A 25,801-nucleotide genomic window follows, 5' to 3' on the forward strand; every position below is an offset into this window, starting at 1 on the left:
GAGAAATGACAAGATCCAGTCTAGGGCTTTGTCGTGGATTCCAGCGTTTTGGAGGCGTGTGTGGAGAGTGGGATGGCATACTGTGTCGAAAGCTGCGGAGAGGTCCAGGAGAATGAGTGCTGCTGTTTCTCCTTTGTCTAGCATGGTCCTGATGCCATCTGTTGCAGCAATGAGTGCGGTCTCAGTGCTGTGGTTTTTGCGGAATCCGGATTGGGAGGCGTCAAGTGCCTTGTTGTCTTCCAGGAACTGGGATAGTTGATTATTCAAGATTTTTTCGATGACCTTGGCTGGGTAGGGAAGGAGGGAGATCGGTCGGTAGTTCTTGGGATCATCAGGGCCTGCCTTAGGTTTCTTTAGCAGGGCGTTGATTTGTGCGTGCTTCGCATCTCTCTGGGAAGGTGGCTGATTCAAAGGAGCTGTTGATGGTGTGGCAGAGATGGGGGCGATGATGGTGTCGGCTTTGTTGTAGATGTGGTGTGGACAGGGGTCCGATGGAGATCTAGAGTGGATGGTGGCCATGGTGTTCGCAGTGTCTTCTGTGTTGACCGGGGTCCAGGTATGGAGGAGGTGGGTGTTTCTTGGAGCGTGGGGTTGAGAGGTGTTCGTAGTTAGCTGGTAGGATTTGGAGTTTAAGCTGTTGTGGATTTCTTCTATCATTCGACAGAAGTGGGATGCGAGTGAGTTGCAGAGCTCCTGTGATGGCGGGGGTTCGTTGGAGCATGCCTTCGGGGTGGTTAGATCTTGGATGATGCTGAAGAGTTCTTTGGTGTTGTGGGCGTTGGTGTCGATGCGGTTTTTGAAGTGGGTCCTTTTGGCGGTGTGTATCAATTGGTGATGTCTGCGTAGGGCCTCCTTGAAGGTGCAGCGATTGAAGGTGGTGGGGTCACGGCGACAGTTTTTTTCCTTTCTGTGGCACCGGCGTTTGGATTCCTGTAAATCTGGGGTGAACCATCTGGCCTTGATTCTGTGCAGGGTGTTAGGGTGTTTTTTGAGCAGTGCGAGGGTGTTGGCGCAGTCTTCTAACCTGTGGTGCAGGTTGGTGGCGGCTGTGTTGGGGTCTGAGGTGCCTATGGGGGGTGGGTCTTGGTGAGGGTGGAGATCAGTTGGTCCGAGGATATTCTGCTCCAGTTGCGTCGGGGCGGCTGTGTGCGGGAGTGGTGAGTGACTTGTTTTTGGTAGGAAAAGTGGATGCATCAGTGGTCTGTCCAGTAGAGTTCGGTGGTGTGGCTGAAGGCCACGTGTTTGCTGGTTGTGAAGATCGGATCGAGAGTGTGGCCTGTGGAGTGGGTCGGTGAGGAGACAAGTTGCTTGAGGCCGAGGTTGGCAATGAGGTTGGTGGTGTTAGTATTGTTGTTATTTTCCAGGTGGAAGTTCAGGTCGCATAGGAGGATGTAGTCTGTTGAGGCGAGGGCTTAGGAGCTGATGGTGTCGGTGATATTGTCATAGAACTGTGGTCTCGGGCTGGGGGGTCTGTAGACCAGTGTTCCTCTGAGTGTGTTATTGCCGTTTACGTAGATTGTGTAGTTGAGGTGCTCGGCGGACTTGATGATGTCGTCGGAGTTCGTGGAGATTCTTATGGTGTTTTTATGGACCATGGCGATTCCTCCTCCTGGTTTGTTGTTGCGGTCTCTTCTGGTGATTTTGTAGTTATCCGGTATAGCTATTGCTATGTCTGGTTCCGAGGCAGGGTTCATCCATGTTTCGGTGAGGAATGCGATGTCTGGCGAGTGAGTGGTCGGTAGGTCCCATAGTTCAATTGCGTGTTTGTGGACGGAGCGGGTGTTCAGCAGGATGCATTTAAGGTGGCAGTCTGTTTTGGTGTGGTGTTTGGGGGTTGGCTTGCAGATGACGTTGCAGGCACTGCAAGAAAGCGGCCCTCTGGTGCGCGTTGGTGTGACCTGGCAGCAGGTGGAGGAACGACCTGGGTTTAGGGCGTGGAGTTTGTCAGCGGTGTACTGTTGAGAGGTAGTGCGGGCGTGTTGGCCAGGGGGTCTGGCAGTAGGGGCGCGCAAGCGGTGTGTCTGCGCTGCGGCCGGCATACGAGGGGATGTGGGAGGGTGTGTCAGCTGGGAGGAGGGTGGCGGTAACCAATGGCAGGGCGGGGGAAGGGCCAGTAGAGGAGCAAGGGCGGGAAGGCAGGAATACGTGGAGGGAGGGGGGTGGGGCCGCGGGACGAAGCGGCTACGGAGAAATCTAGGAAAATACCGGCTTTGGAGAAATGAGGGAAAATACCAACAAAAGCCCTATCCCATACTGCCACAATGAGACACTCAACTGCTCAAACACATGCAAATTCTCCAAGAGGAACTCCATTACCTTTTACTTAAGGGTGCAGTGGCATTGGTTCCAGAGCAGGAAAAGGGACAGAGATGCTATGCCAGATATTTTCTGGTCCCAAAAAAGGACATTAGGTTACGACCAATCCTAGATCTCGGAATTGTGAACTGGTTCCTCAAAAAGTCAAAGTTAAAAATTCTGTCCCTGGGTCAGATTCTGCTAGTGCTGAATGCAGAAGACTAGAAGGGTTTTTTCAATCTGCAGGATGCCTGTTTGTACTCCCCTATCCTGAGATCACACAGGAGGTATCCCCGCTTCACTATAGGATCAGAACATTATCAGTTCAAAGTCCTACCACATGTCCTCACTTCCGAACCATGAGTCTTCACAAAGGTGATGCAAGTGGTAGCAGCTCCCTCAGAAGTACGGGAATTTCTATACCCACTGGCCAACTGGCTAATCAAAGCCAAGACTTCGTATTTGCTGATTTACCACTGACGAGAAATGACTCAAATTTTGTATGAACTCCGCTTTTGAGTCAGCAAAGTCAAGTCTCACCTGGTGCCCTCTGAGTGCATACTATTTATAGGAACAGTATTGGATACCACATTGAATCAAGCCTTCCCTCCACCTCGGAGGATTCAAGACGTTTAGGCTATAATTCCTATGTTTCGTAATGGAGCGATCGTTCAAGTTCTGGTGGTCTTGCGACTGTCAGGTCTTGTAGTCTTCTGCATTCTCTTGGTCACGCATGCATGCTGACACATGAGCCTTTCAGTGGTATCTCCGCAGGCAGTGGTTCCAACATGTTGGAGATCTGCATGCATAAAGATCTCAAGGGACACAGCATCAGATTTGCATTGATGGATCATAAACGACAACTAGTAATCAAGGAAAACCATTTTACCCCCCACCTCTGGTGGCCACAGTTATCATGGGTGCCTCTACCCTAGGGTGAGGGAACTCATCTGGAGGAATTGGAGATCAGGGGGCTCTGGTCAGCAGAAGAACACAGCTTACAAATCAGTCAGTTGGAATTACAGGCAATACGTCTAGCGCTCAAGGCTTTCCTTCCTCGCCTTTGCGGTCTTTTGGTCCAAATCTTGATGGACAACGCAAAAGCTATGTGGTACACCAAAAAACAGGGAGAAGTTGAGTTGTTTCTTCTCTGCACAACGTCTGTGACTCTGCTCCTGGGCTCAGGATTACCAGAATTGTGTAGTAGGAAATCTCCTGGCCAGAGCTCTCAATGTACGAGCAGACAGTTTCAGCCGATGTCATCTGCAGACCATCAGTGGCATCTTCACCCAGAGGTGATCCAGGACTTCTCTCAGTTAAGGGGCACTCCTCTTGGGGATCTATTTGCACTCGAGAACTCTCACTGCCTGAAACTCTGTGCCCTCTATTATCCAATGCAGGGAGCCTTGAGGGACACGTTTCACCTTAAGTGGACTGCTCCACTTTTGTTTGCATATCCTCCTATACCCTTATTTCCTCGAGTGTTGAGGAAGATTCAGTTTAGACCAGGCCCAAGTAATTCTAATCGCCCTGGACTGACCGAGAAGGATGTGGTTGTTGACCTTGTGTTTCTCTATCTCTGTCCTACTTGTTTTGTCTCTCTCACAGGGTAGACCTTCTGTTGCAGTCACAGGGGAAGGTGCTACACCTCAGCTTCCAGAGCCTCCGCCTGCATGCCTGGAGATTGAGCGTGACAACCTGAATTCTTTCTCTATCACCTGATGTGGTGGACATCTATCTATCTTCTAGATGCACGTCCTCCAAATCTGTGGACTCTGGCAGATGGTCTAGATTTGTAAAATAGTGTGCTGATAGAGCCATAGATCCCATTAAAGTCAATTTATCTGAAATTCTCTCTTTTGCCCTCAACTTAGCCCAGAGGGCTGTTCAGTTTGAACAGTTACTTGTCTGCCTTAACGGCTTTCCTACACTTACCAGATCAACCATCACTGTTTAATTCCCCAATTGTTTTACGATTTCTAAAGGGTTTTAGAAATAGTTATGCCCCCTTCTCCTTTTATTGTGCCTCAATAGGACCTATGTTTTGTTCTTTCTTTCTTAATGTGTTCTACCATTGAACCCTTTCTCAGTTGTCCCTTGAGGCTGTTATCCTTCAAAACAATCTTTTTGATTCCCATCACAACAGCAAGGCATGTCAACTATAAGCACTGAGTGTAAAACCACCCTTTACTGCCTTCTTTCCTAACAAACTGGTAATACGGACCAGGACTGCCTTCCTTCCTGAAGTAGTTACTCCCTTCCACTTAGGTCAATACTTTACACTTTCCAGCTTCTATCCTCCTATTTCTACTAAGAAAGAAGGAAGACTACATAGACTTGACCCCAAAAGGGTAATCAGCTTCTATAATGAGAGAACCAGAGAATTCAGAATCCTTTATAGGAAACATAGGGAAAGTGAATGGAAAAGCGATTCAGAAACCAACACTCTTTACAGTTCGCTGTTACAAGAGCGTGTTATAACTGTTTACACTCATTAACTCTCCTGTTATTATTTCAAGAGTTTGCGAGGATACACAAGAGCACAGACGTCTCCTTTATGAAGTGTGGACGCTCCTGTAGACATCGATTCTCTGGGACTGTTGCTATGTTTACATAGCAAGATTATTGGACCGTGGTGGAGGACGCTGACATCTCTTTCTTCCAGTCTACATCGATCTCCTGCTGCTGTTGCTATGTTTACAAGGCAACGCATACACTAACTGGCAGAACGTGGTGATGGCCATCTCGTGCTTTGCTGTTTATTTTTGTTATCAAGGATTTACGTGGATCTTTTATTCTCTGTAGAACGAAACTGATTTTTTGCTGCTTCTGCAATATCAACTGGAGTTTTGTAAGCAAGTTACATTTTTTAACGCCAGTTTCGAACTTCTGGAGGTTTCTTTGTGTACATCGCTGATGTACACAGCACAAACCTGCACATCTTCGTCTGTGTGCAACATCTGATCTTTTGTTTGGTGAATCGTTGATGCGCACAGCTTCTAATTTTATATGTGTGCATCGCGCAGCATCAGATGCTCATGCAACACTGATGTGCACAGCATAATAATTCCCATTCAGTGAACACATACTTAGTGAATCGCGGATGTGCACAGCTTTTGGACTCTTATGTGTACATTAGTCAACGTGCAGGGCTGATGTGCACAGCGAAATAACTCTTGTCTCCTTATCAGTCCTAATAGTGAAGTAGTAGTAATTGTAATTTGTATGTTCTAAGTTTTGTGGGCGGTGTGTGGCTGGAGTAGCAAAATGCAAAATGCACAACACCTCAGTTTTTTCTTTCTTCTCCGGGTGAGCTTCCTATCAAATGGGCAAAAGGGAAAAAGGTGCTTGAGCATTATGCTAAGGTATGCGGAACGTCTCTAAGTGCTGAACGTCGAACCGCCTTATTGCTTCACTGTTTAGGGTCGGAAGGTCAAGAAATATTTGATTATCTTCCTGATGTTCCTGATAGTTAAGCAATAGATCTCAATGAGTTTGAAATTTGCATACGCAAATTAGATATTCACTATCTTCCTAAAGTGAGCACCATCTTAGAACAATACTGTTTTGGGAAGAGATTGCAAAGGGAGGGTGAGTCTATTGAGGACTATGTGACAGATATCAGATGACTTGCCTCTTCGTGCAAATTTGCTTCTTTGACTGATGAGAGGATAAGAGATCAGTTTTATGTTACGCTGTAACATTGAGAAAGTTTGTGAGGAATTGTGGCTTAGGGATGAGCCCTCTCTTAAAGACGTATTGATGGTTGCTAAAAGAATTGAGCATACTCTAAAATGTGTGGCTGTGATTAAGAAGGATTCCTCTAGTGCGGTTTGTGCTGTTTCGGATAGTAACAGGAAAAACACTTACTTCTAAGAAGAAGGTATCTGGTTCTTCTTCTACAGGTAGAGAGAAAAGATGTTTTTGGTGTGACTAATTAGGACATTTTGCCAATGACAAAAAGTGTCTGGCTCTTAGAGCAGTATGTACCTTCTGCAAGAAACAAGGGCATTTTTCCTCTGTTTGTAGGCTAAGGAAGACTAAACAAAGTGTTCATGATGTTCATACTGATGATGATGAGGGTTTGGCTGCAGATGGTTTCGACTGTAGACAAATTGTACTTCAAGTAGGTAAGGGTAGAGGTCCTCTCGACTCTATTCTTGTTGAAGGGAAGAAGACTCAGGTTTTGTTTGATTCCTTTGTGAAAATCACAATTGTGTCTAATGATTTTTTCTGTGGTTGTCTTAAAGGCAGTGTTACTCTTCTCAAACCAGACCATGTGCTTACGGTGGTGAGGTGATTCACTTGCATGGATATTTTGTTGGTTTAATTAAATACAAAGGTCGCTTTGCTTCTCGGAAAATTTATGTATCAAAAAGGGGAGACAGTATTATTAGCTGGTGAAATCAAAAGGATCTTGGAGTAATGTTGGATCCTAATAGTGGGAGTGTGTGTCACATGAGACTTTTGGTACTGATTTGGATTTACAACAAGTTTTATCTCAAGAATTTCCCAAAGTTTTCAGAAGTGAATTGGGATGCTTAAAGGGTTATCGACATAACATCAAGATTGTTCCAGGTTCGATTCCATTTTGCAGTAAGGTTCGAGATGTTCCTGTTAATGTAAGGGAAGAAATGCTAAGTAAGTTGAATAAACTCAAGGTTCAAGGTATCATTGAGGAGGTGGAGAGTACTGAGTGGTTGGCCCCAGTGGTTGCGGCTAGGAAGTCCAATGGTTCACTTAAGTTGTGTGTTGACCTCAGGCAATTGAACAGATGCATAGTGGTGGATAGGTCCCCTTCAACTAACATTGCTCAATTACTCATGATGGTTGGTGATGCAAAAGTGTTCAGCACTATTGATCTGGCCTCGGCATATCATCAGATTCCGCTTGATGAAGATTCATGGATCTTACTGCCTTTATAACACCTTTTGATATGTTCAGATATACCAGGCTTCCTTTTGGTATGGTCTCAGCTTCTTCTGTGTTTCAGAGAGTTATGGGGAGGGTACTTAAAGGGTTAGATGGGGGTTGTGCATACCAGGATGATATTGTTGTGTATGGGAAGGATCATGCTGAACATGGTGCTAGGGTCAGACAGGTGTTGAGGAGAGTGAGTGATCACAATCTAATTGTGAAATTGGAGAAGTGCAGGTTTGGTACTAAGACAATTGATTATTTAGGCCACACTGTAACTGGTGAGGGTGTTGCCCCTAAATCTGACCTTGTGAGTACCATTCAAGCGATGGTTTCTCCTTCCACGAAAGAGGAGCTCATGAGGTTCTTAGGTGTGGTTGAATGTTATCATAAATTTGTTAAGAATTTTGCTGAAATTACTTACAATATGAGAGGTCTTTTAATGAAAGGTGTGACTTTTGTGTGGAGTGACGTGTGTGTAAAAGAGCTTAAAATGGTCAAAGATAAGTTATATTTGGCTCCCTGTCCCAAGAATTTTGATCCCAAGAAAAATTCTATCATTACAACTGATGCTCATGAATGTCCCATTGCATTGTTTGCCAGTTGAGGGTCCTTGTATCCTAACCTTAAAACTGTGTCTCCCACCCGATGCGTTTTGCAGTACTGCTATTTTTACTTTCACTTTTTGTGTGTGTGGCTCAAAGTTATTTTGTCCCTTATTCACTGCCTGTTGCCGTCTGCCCTGTTGTGATCTGTCTCAGTGCATGTCTTGAAGGGTTGTATCTTGAACCTCACATCAGAGTCCACGAATCCAGACCTGACAGTCTTAAAGAAATGGACAATCCCTGTAGTTCTTGAAGTGTTGAACATTCTGGATACCAGCTCTCCAAAGTGCTTGGGGAAGTTGGTATTTAATAGGGATTGTATCTCTGCTGATGATCTTGCTATCCGGAGAGCATAGTCTCTCTAGACGATGTCAATGCAACTTATTGTTGAAACAGTAGCACCTTTAGTCTGCTCAGCTTGTCATAATTTACATTAGCAGTATCAATGTGAGGCCACATTTCTGCTACTCTTATCTCTCGTGTGTGGGGGAATAAAACATGTCCGATATACGTAACAACCTTAGATACTGAAATTACGTAGGCAATTCCTGGTTGCATACCACAACAACTTTGGTCGCTCAGCACCACATAACTTCCATTTCAAAGTGCATGTGATGCTGGTCGAATCAAAGGGACAGGAGTACCCTTCAGAAAACAGGCCAAGTTTGTGACCCCCACATTTCAAAGGCCATGAAGGGACACCTATTTGCAGGTCATTGAATGACTAACAGTAGTCTTACATTCGTTTCCACTAAGAAAGACCTCTGTTTCGCTGTTTGTAGGAAGTTGGCTCTGTATGAACTATTTCAAAGTAAGAAATAGCATGCACAGAGTCCAAGGGTTCCCCTTAGAGGTAAGAGAGTGGCAAAAAGAGATAATTCTAATGCTCTATTTTGTGGTAGTGTGGTCGAGCACTAGGCTTATCAGAGGGTAGTGTTAAGCATTTGTTGTACACACACAGGCAATAAATAAGGAACACACACTCAAAGACAATTCCAGGCCAGTAGGTTTTTATATAGAAAAATATATTTTCTTAGTTTATTTTAAGAAACACAGGTTCAAGATTGACAAACAATACTTTAAATGAAAGGTATTTCACTTAGGAACTTTAGGAACTTTGAATTAGCAAAATAGCATATACAGTTTTCACACAAATGGCAATAAGCTATTTTAAAACTGAACACACTGCAATTTTCAACAGTTCCTGGGGGAGGTAAGTGTTTGTTAGTTTTGCAGGTAAGTAAACCACCTACAGGGTTCAAAGTTGGGTCCAAGGTAGCCCACCGTTGGGGGTTCAGAGTAACCCCAAAGTTACCACACCAGCAGCTCAGGGCCAGTCAGGTGCAGAGGTCAAAGTGGTGCCCAAAACACATAGGCTTCAATGGAGAAGGGGGTGCCCCGGTTCCAGTCTGCCAGCAGGTAAGTACCCGTGTCTTCGGAGGGCAGACCAGGGTGGTTTTGTAGGGCACCGGGGGGACACAAGTCAGCACAAAAAGTACACCCTCAGCGGCACGGGGGCGGCCGGGTGCAGAGTGCAAACAGGCGTCGGACTTGCAATGGAGTTCAATGGGAGACCCAGGGGTCTCTTCAGCGAAGCAGGCGGGCAAGGTGGGGGCTCCTGAGGGTAGCCACCACCTGGGCAAGGGAGAGGGCCACCTGGGGGTCGCTTCTGCACTGGAGGTCGGATCCTTCAGGTCCTGGGGGCTGCGGGTGCAGTGTCTTTACCAGGCGTCGGGTTCTTTGAAGCAGGCAGTCGCGGTCAGGGGGAGCCTCTGGATTCCCTCTGCAGGCGTCGCTGGGGGGTCTCAGGGGGGTCAACTATGGCTACTCACAGGGTCGTAGTCACCGGGGAGTCCTCCCCGTAGTGTTGTTTCTCCACAAGTCGAGCCGGGGTGTCGGGTGCAGAGTGCAAAGTCTCACGCTTCCGTCAGGAAACGTGTGTTCTTTAAAAGTTGCTTCTTTGTTGCAAAGATGTTTCTTCTTTAGAGCAGAGCCGCTGTCCTCGGGAGTTCTTGTTCCTTTTAGATGCAGGGTAGTCCTCTGAGGCTTCAGAGGTCGCTGGACCCTGTGGAACGCGTCGCTGTTGCAGTTTGTCTTGAAGTGGGGAGACAGGCCGGTAGAGCTGGGGCCAAAGCAGTTGGTGTCTCCGTCTTCTCTGCAGGGCTTTCAGGTCAGCAGTCCTTCTTCGTCTTAGGTTGCAGGAATCTATCTTCCTAGGTTCTGGGGGGCCCTAAATACTCAATTTAGGGGTGTGTTTAGGTTGGGGGGGTTAGTAGCCAATGGCTACTAGCCCGGAGGGTGGCTGCACCCTCTTTGTGCCTCCTCCCTGAGGGGTGGGGGGCACATCACTAATCCTATTGGGGGAATCCTCGATCTGCAAGATGGAGGATTTCTAAAAGTCAGTCAGAGTCACCTCAGCTCAGGACACCTTAGGGGTTGTCCTGACTGGCCAGTGACTCCTCCTTGTTTTTCTCATTATCTCCTCCGGCCTTGCCGCCAAAAGTGGGGCCGTGGCCGGAGGGGACGGGCATCTCCACTAGCTGGAATGCCCTGTGTCACTGTAACAAAGGGGGTGAGCCTTTGAGGCTCACCGCCAGGTGTTACAGCGCCTACAGGGGGAGGTGAGAAGCACCTCCACCCAGTACATGCCTTGTTACTAGCCACAGAGTGACACAAGCACTCTCCCCATGTGGCCAGCAACATGTCTGGTGTGTGGCAGGCTGCTAAAACTAGTCAGCCCACACTGGAAGTCGGGTATGGTTTAAGGGGGCATCTCTAAGATGCCCTTTGGGGTGTATTCACAATAAAATGTACACTGGCATCAGTGTGCATTTATTGTGCTGAGAAGTTTGATACCAAACTTCCCAGTTTTCAGTGTAGCCATTATGGTTCTGTGGAGTTCGTGTATGACAGACTCCCAGACCATATACTCTTATGGCTACCCTGCGCTTACAATGTCTAAGGTTTTGCTTAGACACTGTAGGGGCATAGTGCTCATGCACCTATGCCCTCACCTATGGTATAGTGCACCCTGCCTTAGGGCTGTAAGGCCTGCTAGAGGGGTGACTTATCTATGCCATAGGCAGTGTGGGGTTGGTATGGCACCCCGAGGGGAGTGCCATGTCGACTTAGTCATTTTCTCCCCATCAGCACACAGAAGCTCGCAAGCAGTGTGTCTGTGCTGAGTGAGGGGTCCCCAGGGTGGCATGAGACATGCTGCAACCCTTAGAGACCTTCCCTGGCATCAGGGCCCTTGGTACCAGGGGTACCAGTTACAAGGGACTTACCTGGGTGCCAAGGTGTGCCAATTGTGGAAACAAAGGTACAGGTTAGGGAAAGAACACTGGTGCTGGGGCCTGGTTAGCAGGCCTCAGTACACTTTCAAATCATAACTTGGCATCAGCAAAGGCAAAAAGTCAGGGGGTAACCATGCCAAGGAGGCATTTCCTTACACTGTTCAAACATTTATATTCAAAGGGTAACTCCCACTGCTCTTTAATACAGCTATCGCTTAGCTGCTCGTATCTGCCCACGGCAAGATGTTTCAGGCATTATGAAAAACGAAAAGTGGAAATGGGCGGATTGATAATGCCATGTAGGAGCCATACCGTTGATGGACTTTCTGCAACTGTGAAAGGCAATTTCTATGTGAAGCATGGTGAAACTCGCTTCCCTTTTAGCCATTGTCTTAATTCAAAGCAGCAAACAAGTCACTACTGTTAATATACTTCCATGGAACATGGAAATTTTTCAGAATCTGTAATGTCCAACCTAACTGCATGAAGGAACGCAGCTGACTTTGTCTATGGTATAAAAGGGACAAGTCCTATCGATCGCAGACGACACTATGTTGTTAAGGGACTAAATCCTGTTGGACAGAGTGTTCATGCCATTGTCAACAACAGCTAAAGCCTTTTCTAAATTTTCTTTGTCTACCTGCATTAAACGTGCAGCAGCTTCTATCTGAGAAAGTTTCCAGATCTCATGGTATATGCCATTGATGAATCTTTTAGGGCGTGGCTTTCTTGGACCTAACAAGTAGTCCTGCAAGTCTACATCTTCAGAAAGAGTGTTAAGATGTTCCTTAACTGCGGCTAACGTATTAGTCTGTACCCACTGTTGGCACAGTTTACCCACACTGTATGTTGTAACTATACCCGTGTGTTGACCCGAGACAAAGCAAGGGTCTGGCCTGCTTATTTTGAAACCCCCTAATGAATTCACAAAACATTTCTGACACACATTTTTGTCTATTGACCATACTAACCACCCGCCAGGACTGGAAAGTGAAGAATTATAGGTACCAGCCTGAATCTTTTACATTTAGTTCTTCCTCTGTGACATTCAGGAAGTATTGTCAGTTATCACATTTTGCTGGTATGGGGATACTGGGTGCATTTATGTATTTCATTTTTGCAACCCTAGCCATTAAGTCTGCTGAATGGTGTCATTTAAGAAGATAATTTGCACATGAATAAGGCATGCTCTAAATAAAGCTTCCCTACCCTGTATTTGCAAATCTTGTGTTCCCCATACACTCTTTACATCAATAGTGTTCTTCCAGTATTCATAACCTTCAACTGTAAGACGGGAAACAAAGGAACTTTGTCTGAGTTAGCAAAATTGTCCTAATTTTTGAAGGTGGTAATTTAAGGTAATATGGCTCAGCATTTGTTGTCATGCCCAGAAAAATAAGTAAATGTATCCGCATAATTTTTGGGGCTCCCCGCAGGTGGAGTTGAACAGTGTTCCCACTGTGTATAATTAAATATTGATCTATGTCTAGTTGCACGGCGCAGATTGTAATGTACCCAGATATTGTAGCAGAACATTTCCCCATAATTCATTGTGTTGGTGTACACATCATCACTTTTAAATACAGTGTACTCTTCTAATTCTTTTAACATAGAACTGTTTGCACATCCCAGTCTTCAGATAAAACACCAGGTGTAATTACATCAGTCATCTACATTTTAAAGGCATAAGGAATCTAAATGACCTCAGTAGGCCCGTATATATCGAATGGAACTTTATCCCACACAATCCCATCAAGAATTGGTACAGCTGAAATGTTCAGAAGGGACAAGTCACTTCGAACCTTATGTGAGGAATGATATGGAGTTAAGACTTAATCCACAGGCTCAACAGAGGAGTGTTCAGGAAGGTAATAACCATTTATAAGCAGGAAGAAAACAGTCACAAAACCAATCCATAGAAAACATGCGAATAATGTTAAGAATAACCATAGATAGTTTCATGGGTGTATTAAATAGTTATTTGTAAGCTATAGATACAGTTTATTTGTCTTTGAACCAGTTTCAAATGCAGGAGTGGATGAAGTTGAAGAAAAGTCATCAGTGTCGATGTAGTAACCAGAAGCAGTCTCTGCAAACGCAGGAGCAGGCGCATTACCAGTGGATGAATCCACTTTACGTGGAAGCTCATAGTAGACAATGTTGTCAGTTTGTGTTGGAATAGAAAACAGCCACATCTTGGACAGGTGATGTAGTTGAGGTGATAACAGGAATCCGCAAGAGCTCATTTTCCACCCTCCTCATGCTCGGAGACATTTGTAGCATCATTGTACATGCTTGTGTAGTCGGACGTATTGTTGTTTCTTTTTTGAAGCAGTATGTCCTGTTGGGTAGTAAAAGGGGACCGGGAACTACCCCAGGGACCTCTGGGTCTACTGTGCAGGATCAACCACATGGTGAGGTTTGATATTGGCAATGGAGATAAACCTGTTAGCGCTGGAGCCTGGCAGCGGTGGTAAGATGACAGTTCTGATACATTGTAAACCCAGGACTGGGATGGGTACTCTGTGGGATGGGCTGAATTCCTTCTTCACAGCAATCTTCTCACAAACCAGATCCCCAACTTTAGGAATCCAGACGGTAGAAGTTGTTGGTAAATCCCTTATTCCTAAGGTGGCAGCACTAGCGGATGAGTTATCATCACTGAATTGCTGAAGCTCATGAATGATAGTGAGACGTTCATTTATGTCAAATGGTGTATCTGCTGCCACCAAACCAGGGCCATCAAGATCTGGGACATAGATAGGTATCCCTGAGAGAACCTCATAAGGAGTGTGCCCCCCTCCCCTGAGGAACCTCTTGACAGATTATTCAGTTTGTCTGGACCCCATATAAGTTTAAAGCCAGCTGCAGCCATAACCTAATACTCTAGCTGTTAAGGACTGCTTTAGATCACAATTCCTCCTCTCCATGACCAAATTTCCCTTGGGATGGTATGGTGAGGAGTAATGGAGTTCAACACCCAATGTCCCCATGGTGTCCCTGAATGCTTTTGAAGCAAAGGCAGGGCCTGGTACGAGTGGAATGCTGAAACCGCATATGTACAGATAAAGATCAGCAAGTCTTTTATAACAGTTCAAGCATCAGCCGACCTCTGTGGCCACGTCCACAGGAATCTAGAACAAGAATCTACAGCGACTAGGATGTATTTGTATGCACCGTCTGGTTGAAGGTACACACATTGTAGTGGCCTGTTGGACACTAAGAGGGATGTCTGTGGAGGGGGTTGATGTTTGAACCCTTAATTTGCTGGCAAATGTCGCAACAAAGGATGGATTGCTTTGTTTGTATAGACCTGGCCACCAGAAGCGTTTCTGTAAGAGTGTTATTGTGGCCGAGATACCAGAATGAGCAGATGCGACAACTTCATGCGCTGCTTTGATGAGATCTAATATCTAGTCTTGGTTGGAGATTGCCCGATCTCCAACCCCAGGAATTGGTGCACTGATGTGGTATGAATATTTTGTAGGGTATGCTTTTGGGAGTGACTTGCCTTCAGTTGAGGCTTTCACGGCAGTCAGAATTTCATTATCCAATCTCGTCTGAGAACGAGTCACTGCAGCCACAGAAGCCGTAGCTACTGCAGATCTGGCTGCTTCATCAGCCAAAGTGTTGCCAATAACGTCTACTCCTACACGTTGATGGCCCAGTGAATGGACTGCATGGACACAAGGTAGCTTATCCTTAAGATCAGACACCCTCCCCCACAGTAAAGTATGTTTTATAGTGTTCCCTTTAGAATCTATAAATCTGTTCAACTTCCAATGATTAAGATAATAATTATAGGACTTGACGCATTAATATGACTCACAGACAATCATAGTGAGTAGTCCTGGCTCTGCGTGTTCTAGCGCTAAAATAAGGGATTTGAGTTCAGCCAGCTGAACTGTGCAGTCTCCTAGGGTCTGCGTGTAGGTATTATGAGAGTGGAACATACCATCCTTCATCACTCCACTCACGGCTGCGCAAGCAGCTGCATATTGATGTTTGGTACCTACAGCTGGTTGTGCTGAACAGTCAGTGTAAATGTGATATCTGTCAAGTGGCAGGATGTCCAGAGGTGCAGGGTACTCCTGTTCATATTGGAGAAATTCTTGTGTCTGAAGTTTTGGATCAAAGACGTAATCAACATCGGTGGCAGTCAGGGTGGTTGCCCACTGAATCCAACGTGGATTTAATGCTTTAGCGTTGGGAACGCTAGCTTTGGGGACAGGCTCTAAGGCTGGCACCAGGGTAGCAATAAGGTGTTTCCCTTGGACAAGTGGCCTCTCCTTGATGACAACCATCTGTACTGCTGTTGGAATTTTTTCTGTGGGTGCAAAATGTTGCTCTGCATAGGAGTATAAATGTGATTTTTATGCTATGGGCACTGTGTTGCACTCATTAAAGGTGACCTAGGTAGACCCAATGGAACCAGGAATTATTCTGATGACCACATTTGTTTTGTTGTCACGTGTGTAAGTGTTTTGCTTCTAGCATGTCCTGTTGCAGCTCTCTAAGGATGCATGTATGTTCTGTTGTCCAGTGTTTCTTAGAGAAATCAGGGCGTATTAAGTCATTGAGTGGCTTGATATGTTGTGCATAATCAGGACTATAAGTTCTGCCAAAATTAAAGAAACCTATTATAGACTGTAGTTTCTTGAGTGTATTTGGTGTTTGAAGTTGGGCACACTTCTCTAAAAAGTGCAGGGCCAGGCTCTTACCCTCATTTGATAGCTCATCCCAGTAACAGTGCGCTAAGAAAGGCTATTTTAGTTTTTCTGAAATTGAATTTGTAGCCAAGGGCTGCGAATCCTAAAATGATCCTATCCACCCTGGCAAGTAGAATGTTGAGCTCGTCATCTGTGAGATAGATGTCATCCACATAGGACAATGCCTCGGGGTCAATATCATGCAATATTGATGTTACACGGGCTGAGAACAGCCCTGGGCTATTGTATCCTTGAGGCAAATGGCAGGGGTGTTTTTGTGGCCAAATGAGAATGCACTCAGGTCCCGACTTTTGTGTGCTAAGTTTTGGCAGAAAACACCATTGGAGATTTCAAATGTTGTTTTGTATTTTTTACTCACTATGTTATTAATTAGTGCAGTGCGAATTTTGTATTGCGTATGTGCGAGTATGACTGTTTAAGTGTCTGTAGTCTAAGACTATTCTGTACAAATGGTCTGGATTTGAAACTAGTAATAATGGATTATTTATTGCAGAGACACAGGGCTCAATTACACCCTGGTATTCAAGCGGAGTGAAGATTTCCCTCACCGGAGCTTTTGCTTTGTGTTTAACAATATAATGTGGCAGAGGCTGGGGTGTAGACCTGATAGGTATTACATGACCAGGAGAATCCTTGTCCCAACCTAAACGATTGTGGTATAATTCAGGTGCCTGCGCTAAAGCCCAGTTGACAGCTTAGGCTTGTTTTACCCCCTCTGGAACAAGATCAGAGAAAGAAGGCAAAATTACCTCTTCCCCATTTGGGAGCTGGTCCATGGCCAATCCTTTTCGGTCAGTAGGAAATCACAACTAAGTTCATCCCAAAATATCACACCCTATCGGGTGGGAGAACGCACCTGTCCGCAGTCTCGACTGAAATAAAGTTGCTAGTTGCTGTCACATCCAGATGATCTTTCAGACACTGGCGACATATTGTGACCTGTGCCGCGTTGTCTAGCAGTGTCACTGCCCACATCTTGTTCTTCAAGAAGGTTCTCATGTGTATTGGCATTTTTAATTGACAATGCTGCCACCTTTTTCTTTTTAAACTGTGGCTTTTGTTGTAGGGACCTATCTTCTTTTTTGTCTGAAGACTGTGGCGAGTCTTTCTTTTTCACATATTCAGGACATCGATCTGGACAGCCCCCTCTCTCGCTACGTCTATCCGGTGCGTCCTGAAAGGAACGAGAGGGACATGGATTAGTATATCTGTCAGGAGCTTTTATATTTTCTCTATTTCTGAGGTTATATCTTTTGTCGGATATCCCCGGTTGTGGGGAATCGGTTCTCTGACTCTGTCCGTCTTTATTTTCTTTTTGTTTATCCCAGCGCTTTTTAGAACCCTCCTGTCCTTTTTTGGTACCATCCTTAGGGGTGCCACTCTGTATTACAAGTTTCTTCGGCTTGGCTCCAAAACCTATCCCGTCCTATACTGGTATAGGAGATTATTTTCAGTAGCTGTTTCTCCCGGTCCAAATGTGGACTCTTTTGGAGCCACTGGCATATGGCCAATGCTACAGCTTCCCCTTTAATGTTACTGAGTATTATTGAGGAAAATGCGTCGAAGTTACGCATTAATTTCATCCCCAAATCTAGGGCCTGGAACAGCCCCGTGCTCATTCTGAATCCGTTTTAACACTTCCGGTAAATTGGCAAGTGTCTGGGTACCATGTGTGGTTGTATATATAGCAGCGAAGACTGTACCCCATGTGGTGCAGTCATCCACTGAGGGACCCACCCTAAAGGGCAAGCACATTGTGAGACTTCAATGTTTTTCTGATGGTCCCGTATCTTAAAACAGCGTCCAGCTGATTTGTTTTCTGGGCTATTCAGAACAGGATTTTCTCTCGTTCTGTGGGCACTTCACCCATGATAGAATGTACAGTTTGTGGATTAATCCAGATGGTAGCCAATTGATATCCAGCAGGTGCTTGAGGTGCTGGACAAACTGTTGTTGTGTTCAGAGTTCGCATCACGAACTGAACAAGTCGTCCATATAGCGTTACTAGTTCAATGTATAAATTGCTCAGATCAGCTGTCTGCATGCTTTGTGCAGCGGGGTGTGGTGTGTATGTGGCAAACATAGGCCACATTGGTCTGTCATTACCTAAGGGACCTAATCTCATGGGTTGTATTACTTGTACGTAGGGCACCATTGAATCAGTTTTGATGCTCTTGAGAAGTGATTGGTATTTCAAGATACTGGTATGCTTGGTACCATAGTGATACGTTTGCAATTCTGTATGTGTGGAATGTGAATGATCTTTGATCTTCCTCAGGAAAGGTTACCCAAGAGTAGAATGTTTCTGCTTGGTAAGCTTCATTAGCTTCTACTATGAATGTGAAACCCCGCCCTCTTCTTTTAAGCCATCTGCTACTAGATGTAATGTTAATGCTTGTCTAGCATTCCCAGGAATGTCTATGGCGTTTGCCATACATGTGTAATGGGAAAAAGAGATGGAACACCAAGTGGGGGGTAAAAGTCCTTTCAATGGTTCGAGCTCGAACAACCTACAGCCTAATTAGGTGCTCCCTGTTAAGCTGATGAGAATCTTCCCCAAGACCACGGACGCATCTGTATAATGGTACTTAGAGTACCTGTTGTGTGTGTGAGACAGTGATAGTCAGGGTGTCTGTAAATTAATGCCTAAACACCATCGTTAGTAGTTCCATGTCGTAGTTTGACTCTTGCTCTAGGCGAGACTGCTGGTTTAAGGAGGACAGTACTTATGTTTGTAGGCGACTAGGTCAATTCTACAACAATTCGCAAATTACGTCCCAACCCTTCCGGCTCACAAGCAGTACCTCACCATATACTCAAATAGTAAAAGGTGATTTGTGGCAGCCTTTACGCATGGACTCAAAAGTGAGACATATCAGGGAGGTCGTGGTTAAACAGAGTTCTCACATGAACATGTCTCAGTCAAACACAGAGGCAATGAAGGAGATGCAGTAAAGTTTTCTTAAGATTTTATCAACAAGACTGCAATCTACAATAAGTTGCATGGACTGCAATAATTAGGATAATGAACAGTACAAGAAACAGAATTGTAAAGACAAGAGTCATTAATACAAAGACCTCCACCATCTTGCAGTAACATGAAATGACATGAGATGTGAAATATGTCCTAATACCCTAATAAGATGAACCTATCCCCTAGCCTAAAGAGAGCTAGGCTTGTTAAACCTAATCTGCCAGTACCATGTCCATGAGAAGAGCCTCCAACTCTTTTTACCTTAGAATGAGATCTCTAGATCAGACTCCGTGGGGACACGAAGACTGGGTCAGCGTCAAGGTGATGTGCAGCATTGATAGCATCTGGTAGGAATCCCCCTAACTGTCTGTGTAAGGTGTATTTATACAGATCTGATCAGACTCCTGACATACGTCTGTTCCCAAACAATAGATAACAAGAGATGCTTAGGATAGCAATTACATAAGCAATTCCCTCGAAAGCGCAAAGAGGGAAACTACCTAGTATGAATACCTACAGTTTCTTTATCTTTGGCACTGACGGTGACGCGTTAGTACAGTTGCACTGATAACATGAAACTAAAACATTGGCCTAACTTAAAACAATGCAGCCATCGTGGAAGGATGTAATTAAATAATAGCACTAAAACGGAGCAAACTAAGTAGGGTGAAAGTCACAATGTGATGGTGGTCCACGAGTCTGCAAGCCAGATGGCTAAGCTAACTTCTGCTTCCCATCAAAACAAGATAGGATCCACTACAAGTGTTGAATCTAACAAACACACCATTATTGAACACATGGCCAAGGCCTTTGAAACATTAAGGCACTGAAAAATGTCAGCCCCTCTGATAGCTCTTTGGGATGATATAGACATTGCCTGGCCACTGTTTTTGCCAGTGAACCTACAAACATTATACACTTTGACATGCCACCCAAATCTGATTTCCCCTTTAGGGTTTGTTTTTTGTCCTGAAAATGATTCTTTTTCCAGCTTTGTTGTGTTCTATTTTCATAGTTACATATTTTTTACTAAGCTATGAACATGATCAAGTGAAATGTACTGATTAATTGTCTTACTGTGCCATAGGACTAAAGCTACAACTCGCTTCTGAAGGCCAACACCATTATGTGGTGTTGCCTGTGTTACTATTCAGATGAATTTAGACTCTTGCACATACTGGCCTTTTTTTTTTTTTTTTTAAAGAGCAGAATCAATGCTGATTTCCGTAAGAAAGATTATGGTCTGTAGTGGCACAGTCAGCTAAGATGATGGGCTGAATTGCTACCTAGACTAATTATCCATTGTCTAACATGTATTCAGGTATTCCCTTTTTTTTTTTTTAACATTTCATCATAGACATAGTGTTGCCTATAGATTTCAACATTGCAACTATTGTTTGTATCCCCAGCGAGGCGATTCCTGAACACAGAATCAGATGAAGATTAATACAAAATATGACAATACTGGAAAGCTATCTGATACTCAAGAAGAACCAGAACTGATACCAAACAGTAATTTGCAATGGAACAACTCAGCAGGAGACACAGCATGTCATAAATGATCAGACGTATTCTGCAAGAACATCAAGTGCAATCCAGCAGCTTCAAGAGGCTGAGGATGTTCATGCTGCTGGACCCAAAACATCCAAATAAATTAAAATCATAAATATTACACTGTCCTCTCACCTGCAGTATTAAAACATGCCAGAGGCCACCCTTTATCTTCTGTAATGATGAGGTTGTTACAACAATGCTCCCCTCTCTAACATGATAATGTAAATGCTATGGTGTTAGTCCATCATAAACGCTGTTGTGGCTGGACATTACAATCCGTAGAAAGAGACCTTGCATATACGAAAACATGAATCGTGAAGCAGGCATCTGAAAGTTAAAAGAATAGAAGTAATATGGCTACTAGAACATAAAGACTCGGTAATGAGCTTTGGTCTTTGTGCGTGTATTCCATAAATATTGTCCAAGAAACAGACTATTTAGATAAGCGGTGAGTTTTATTCTTTGCACACATACTTGAACGTTCTTAACGTAGGTTGAAGACAGCTTCTGATTGAAAGGCCATACCTATGTTATCAGGTTTGCAAGAATTCCAGTTATTATGAAAAATTATTATTAAGAACAAATGCACTGCATTCTGTACACATCTAGGTAATATTAAAGCATAGTTACTTCAGGAACCACAATGGTCAGTCAGCAAACACATTTACATGATTTATACCAAAATATAACCAACGCTTAGACTCTAAACCCCAAAAGGAAAAACAAAAACATACACACAATATAAGACAAGATTTTGCTTCTCCTCAGTACCAAAGTAGCATAACCAAACATGCACAGGGGAAAACCCATGAGAACAGAGTGAATGTGGCAAGAGTGTTCATCAGCTATCACAGCTAAGACTTATTAACAAACAAAAACAGAAGCAATAACGTGAAGGTTCTGGGTTTGTGAAAATAATTTTAATTGGTCATAATCCTTACATTGCTCTTAGTAACAGCTCAACAGCAAACTTATTTAGGTATAATGAATGTAAGATGACTTTTAATGAGCCATCAGCGCTATGGGGCTAATAACGGACACATACAATGGAAAACACAGATGCATACAGTATAAATGGAAAGAGCTTTCCACTCACAGGAACTAAAAAGTTCCATCAGGGAACACACACAGGAGAAAAAAAAATACACCTGCAATGAATCTGGAAAGAGGTTTACCTTCCCTGAAAAACTAAAGGCTCCATCAGAGAACATACACATCAGTGAGAAAACAAGTATATCCTTGCAGTGAATGTAGCAAACACTTATCTGATTTATCAAAATTAAAGATGCATCAGCGAACACACACAGGTGGAAAACCATACACATGCAGTGAATGTGGCAAGGGCTTTACTTATGCGTCAATGCTAACCATCCATCTGCGACAGCATACAGGAGAAAAGCCATACACTTGCCAAGAATGTGGAAAGAGCTTTAGTACCTCCTCAAATCTAAACAGCCACCAGCTAACACACACAGGGGAGGAAAAACCATACACATGCACTGAATGTGGAAAGAGCTATAGTCAACAATCACAGCTAACCATCCATCTGCGATGGCATACAGGAGAAAAGCCATACACTTGCCAAGAATGTGGAAAGAGCTTTATTAAATCCTCATATCTAAAGAGCCACTACGTAACACACACAGGAGAGAAACTCTACACATGCCAAAAATGTGGAAAGAGCTTTGCTTGGTCCTCAAACCTAAAGATCCATAAACGAAAGCACACAGGGGAAAAACCTTACACTTGCAGTGAATGTGAGAAGAGCTTTAGTAGAGCTGCGCATCTAAAGAGTCACCAGCTAACACACACGGGGCAAAAACCATACACATGCAGTGAATGTGGAAAAAGCTTTACCCAACTATCAGGGCTAACTAGCCATCTGCGATGGCATACAGGAGAAAAGCCATACACTTGCCAAGAATGTGGAAAGAGCTTTGCTTGTTCATCAACCCTAAAGATCCACCAGCGAATGCACACAGGGGAAAAACCTTACGCTTGCAAAGAATATGAAAAGAGCTTTAGTACAGCTTCACTGTTAAAGAGCCACCAGCTAACACACACAGGGGAAAAACCATACACATGCAGTGAATGTGGAAAGGGCTTTACTCGACCATCAGAGCTAAACGTCCATCTGAGATGGCATACAGGAGAAAAACCTTACACTTGCCAAGAATGTGGCAAGAGCTTTACCCGACTATCAGGGCTAACTAGCCATCTGCGATGGCATACAGGAGAAAAGCCATACACTTGCCAAGAATGTGGAAAGCGCTTTAGTGAATCCTCATGTCTAAAGAGCCACTACGTAACTCACACAGGGGAGAAACCCTACACATGCCATGAATGTGGAAAGAGCTTTGCTTGTTCATCAACCCTAAAGATCCACCAGCGAATGCACACAGGGGAAAAACCTTACGCTTGCAAAGAATGTGAAAAGAGCTTTAGTACAGCTTCACTTTTAAAGAGCCACCAGCTAACACACACAGGGGAAAAACCATACACATGCAGTGAATGTGGAAAGGGCTTTACTCGACCATCAGAGCTAAACGTCCATCTGAGATGGCATACAGGAGAAAAGCCTTACACTTGCCAAGAATGTGGAAAGAGCTTTATTAGATCCTCATCTCTAAAGAGCCACCACCTAACACACACAGGTGAAAACCCCTACACATGCCATGAATGTGGAAAGAGCTTTGCTTGGTCCTCAAACCTAAAGATCCATAAGCGAAAGCACACAGGGGAAAAACCTTACACTTGCAGTGAATGTGAGAAGAGCTTTAGTAGAGCTGCGCATCTAAAGAGTCACCAGCTAACACACACGGGGCAAAAACCATACACATGCAGTGAATGTGGAAAGAGCTTTACTCGCCCATTCTACCTAACCACCCATCTGCGATGGCATACAGGGGAAAAACCTTTTACTTGCAGTGAATGTAGAAAGAGCTTTAATACATCTTCAAATCTAAAGAACCACTGGCTAACACACAGGAGAAAAGCCTTACACATGCAGTGAATGTGGAAAGAGCTTTACTCGAGCATCAAACCTAACCATCCATCTGCGAAGGCATACTGGAGAAAATCTATACACATGCAGTGCTTGTGGAAAGATCTATAGTAGATCTTCACATCTAAAGAGGCACCAGCTAACACACAGAGGAAAAAACATACACACGCAGTGACTGTGGAATGAGCTTTATTCCTTTATCAACTATAAAGATCCACCAGCGTATGTACCAAGGAAAAACCATACACATGGAGTGAATGTGGAAATGTCTTCACTTGATCATCATGCCTAACCACCCATCTGCAAAGGCATATGGCAGAGAAACCATACACTTGCAGTGAATGTGGAAAGAGGTTTAGTAAATCCACGCAACCAAAGAGCCACCATCTAACACACGGGGGAAAAACCTACACCTGCAGAGAATGTGGAAATAGCTTAAGTCAAGCACCAGACCTAACCATCCGTCTGTGAAGGCATACAGAAGAAAAAAACATACAAATGGATTCAATTTTAAAAGACCTTTAGTAAATCCATGCGTCTAAGGAGTCAGCAGCTAATAGGCAAATGCAAAAAATACACACATGCAGTGGATGTGGAAAGAGATTTACTCAAGCAATAGTCTTAACCATCCATCGGTGAAGGCATACAAAAGAAAAACCATACAAATGCAGTGAAGGTGGAATGGGCCTTGCTACCTCAATATACCTAAAATGCCACCAACAATCACACACAGTGAAAAAAAAACATTAAATATATAGGATGATTCAGTCATTCATAAACTGTAAGATACCTCCTGCAAACCCACTGATGTAAGTGAAGGAAGAGCTTTCAGGAGTTATTATGCCTAGAGGTCAATTAGTGAACACACAAAATAAAAATAACATTCTGTTGTACTGCATGTAGGAAAAACTTTCATGCTTTATTTGCAACTACCTCTGCACCTGCAAATGTACACACAGGAAAACTCAAGTATCAAGTAGGGTATTTCGTCCTTCGTGAAATTATAAGTCACTGTCAGCAACACATCCAAGAAAATATTTTTTGCTACAGTAAATGTGGTAGGTTTTTGTTTACTTTTAAGCTTGCAAGGTTGTAAGGTTTGTAAAGAAACAGTATCTAAACCTTGCCAATGTCAGGTAATATTTAATTATTGCGCTTTCTTACTTTGGAAATACACAATATTATGTTGAAACTACCCTCCCACTATTGAAGTTGCTTTTTCCGTGGTGTAAGGAGAGCTAGCTCTTTGATCCTGCTATGCAATATATTGGTAACCTTTGATATTGTTGACCATGGGACACATTTGTCTATTTTATTCATGCTCATGGGGATGGAGGATGCTTTAATGAATTATGTAAACATTAAGGTCCAGGTATATTTCAATGTATAAACGTTGTTGTTTTTGTAGGATAATAATATGTCCTCATGTATTTTGGTCCTACATTTCCATCATGGGGTTCTGATGATACTATAAACAACAAGGCCAACGACCATATGGTTTGTAAATGTCACCAGATCCCTTATATGGGAATGTAGAGTCATGTTATAAATGTTAGTCATTTTGTATTTGTTATATTACATGATTTTATTGTGGCAGTTGGGTTGAAGAATGCATTGTTTTCCAAATGGGAGTGTTCACTAAAAACTGTACGTGAAGTCTGCATAATGGTGAGATGGTAAATGCTGTTCTCCGCATTCAGTCAGTAAAATAAGTATGGTCAGGTTTCAATTTTCATGATTGGAATACTGAATTGACAAAGCATAATAGTAAAACTCTGAAGACTGGTTTGAGGCTATTTACTTGCTGATGAAACCCATGTTTCATAGGAACCCATGAAATGTCTCCTAAGCCCATAGAGGTAAGTTAAAGAACATATTACATGATTACCTTCTATGTATCTTTTCTTCTATGAAATTATTATTTAATTTTATTGCTTGAATCTGGGAATTATGTATGCTTGTAAATAGAGGAGTACAATGTGTTGAGAATAGGAAACAGCAATCTTTATATGTATATTTTTGTTCTTTTAGTAATTATGATTTGTAGGATGACCAGATGACACCATTCCGCAAGAACTTTTCGTTTAACAATCATTTTGATGAGGTCAGTTAATTTTCTATTGAAAAAGAACCATGATTACAATACCTGTAATGTACTGATATATTATATGAAATCCAAACCTGTCAAGCAGCATTCACATGACACTGATTCATCTGGCCATCCTCATGATGTCCCAATATTTATATTTGACAGGATATAATAATTCAGAATGCATTTTTTAACTTTTAAAAAATGTTTGATTTCACTTACTGTTGGAAAACTTGTCATATCTGTAAATAACAATTCCGTTTAGAACATTTTCCCTATTTTGTGCAAAGATTACATTTTAGCATAAATATTGTCTACTATCTGCTTTGTGGGGCAA

General features: G+C 43.6%; 1 pseudogene; it reads left to right on the forward strand.

The window, feature by feature from the left end:
* Positions 1-25,108, forward strand: part of LOC138248876 (zinc finger protein 850-like) — a 142,683-nt pseudogene extending 117,575 nt beyond the window's left edge.
* The last annotated feature ends 693 nt before the right edge of the window (positions 25,109-25,801 follow it).

Source organism: Pleurodeles waltl, chromosome 8 (assembly GCF_031143425.1).
Source record: "Pleurodeles waltl isolate 20211129_DDA chromosome 8, aPleWal1.hap1.20221129, whole genome shotgun sequence".
Taxonomy (NCBI): Eukaryota; Metazoa; Chordata; class Amphibia; order Caudata; family Salamandridae; genus Pleurodeles; species Pleurodeles waltl.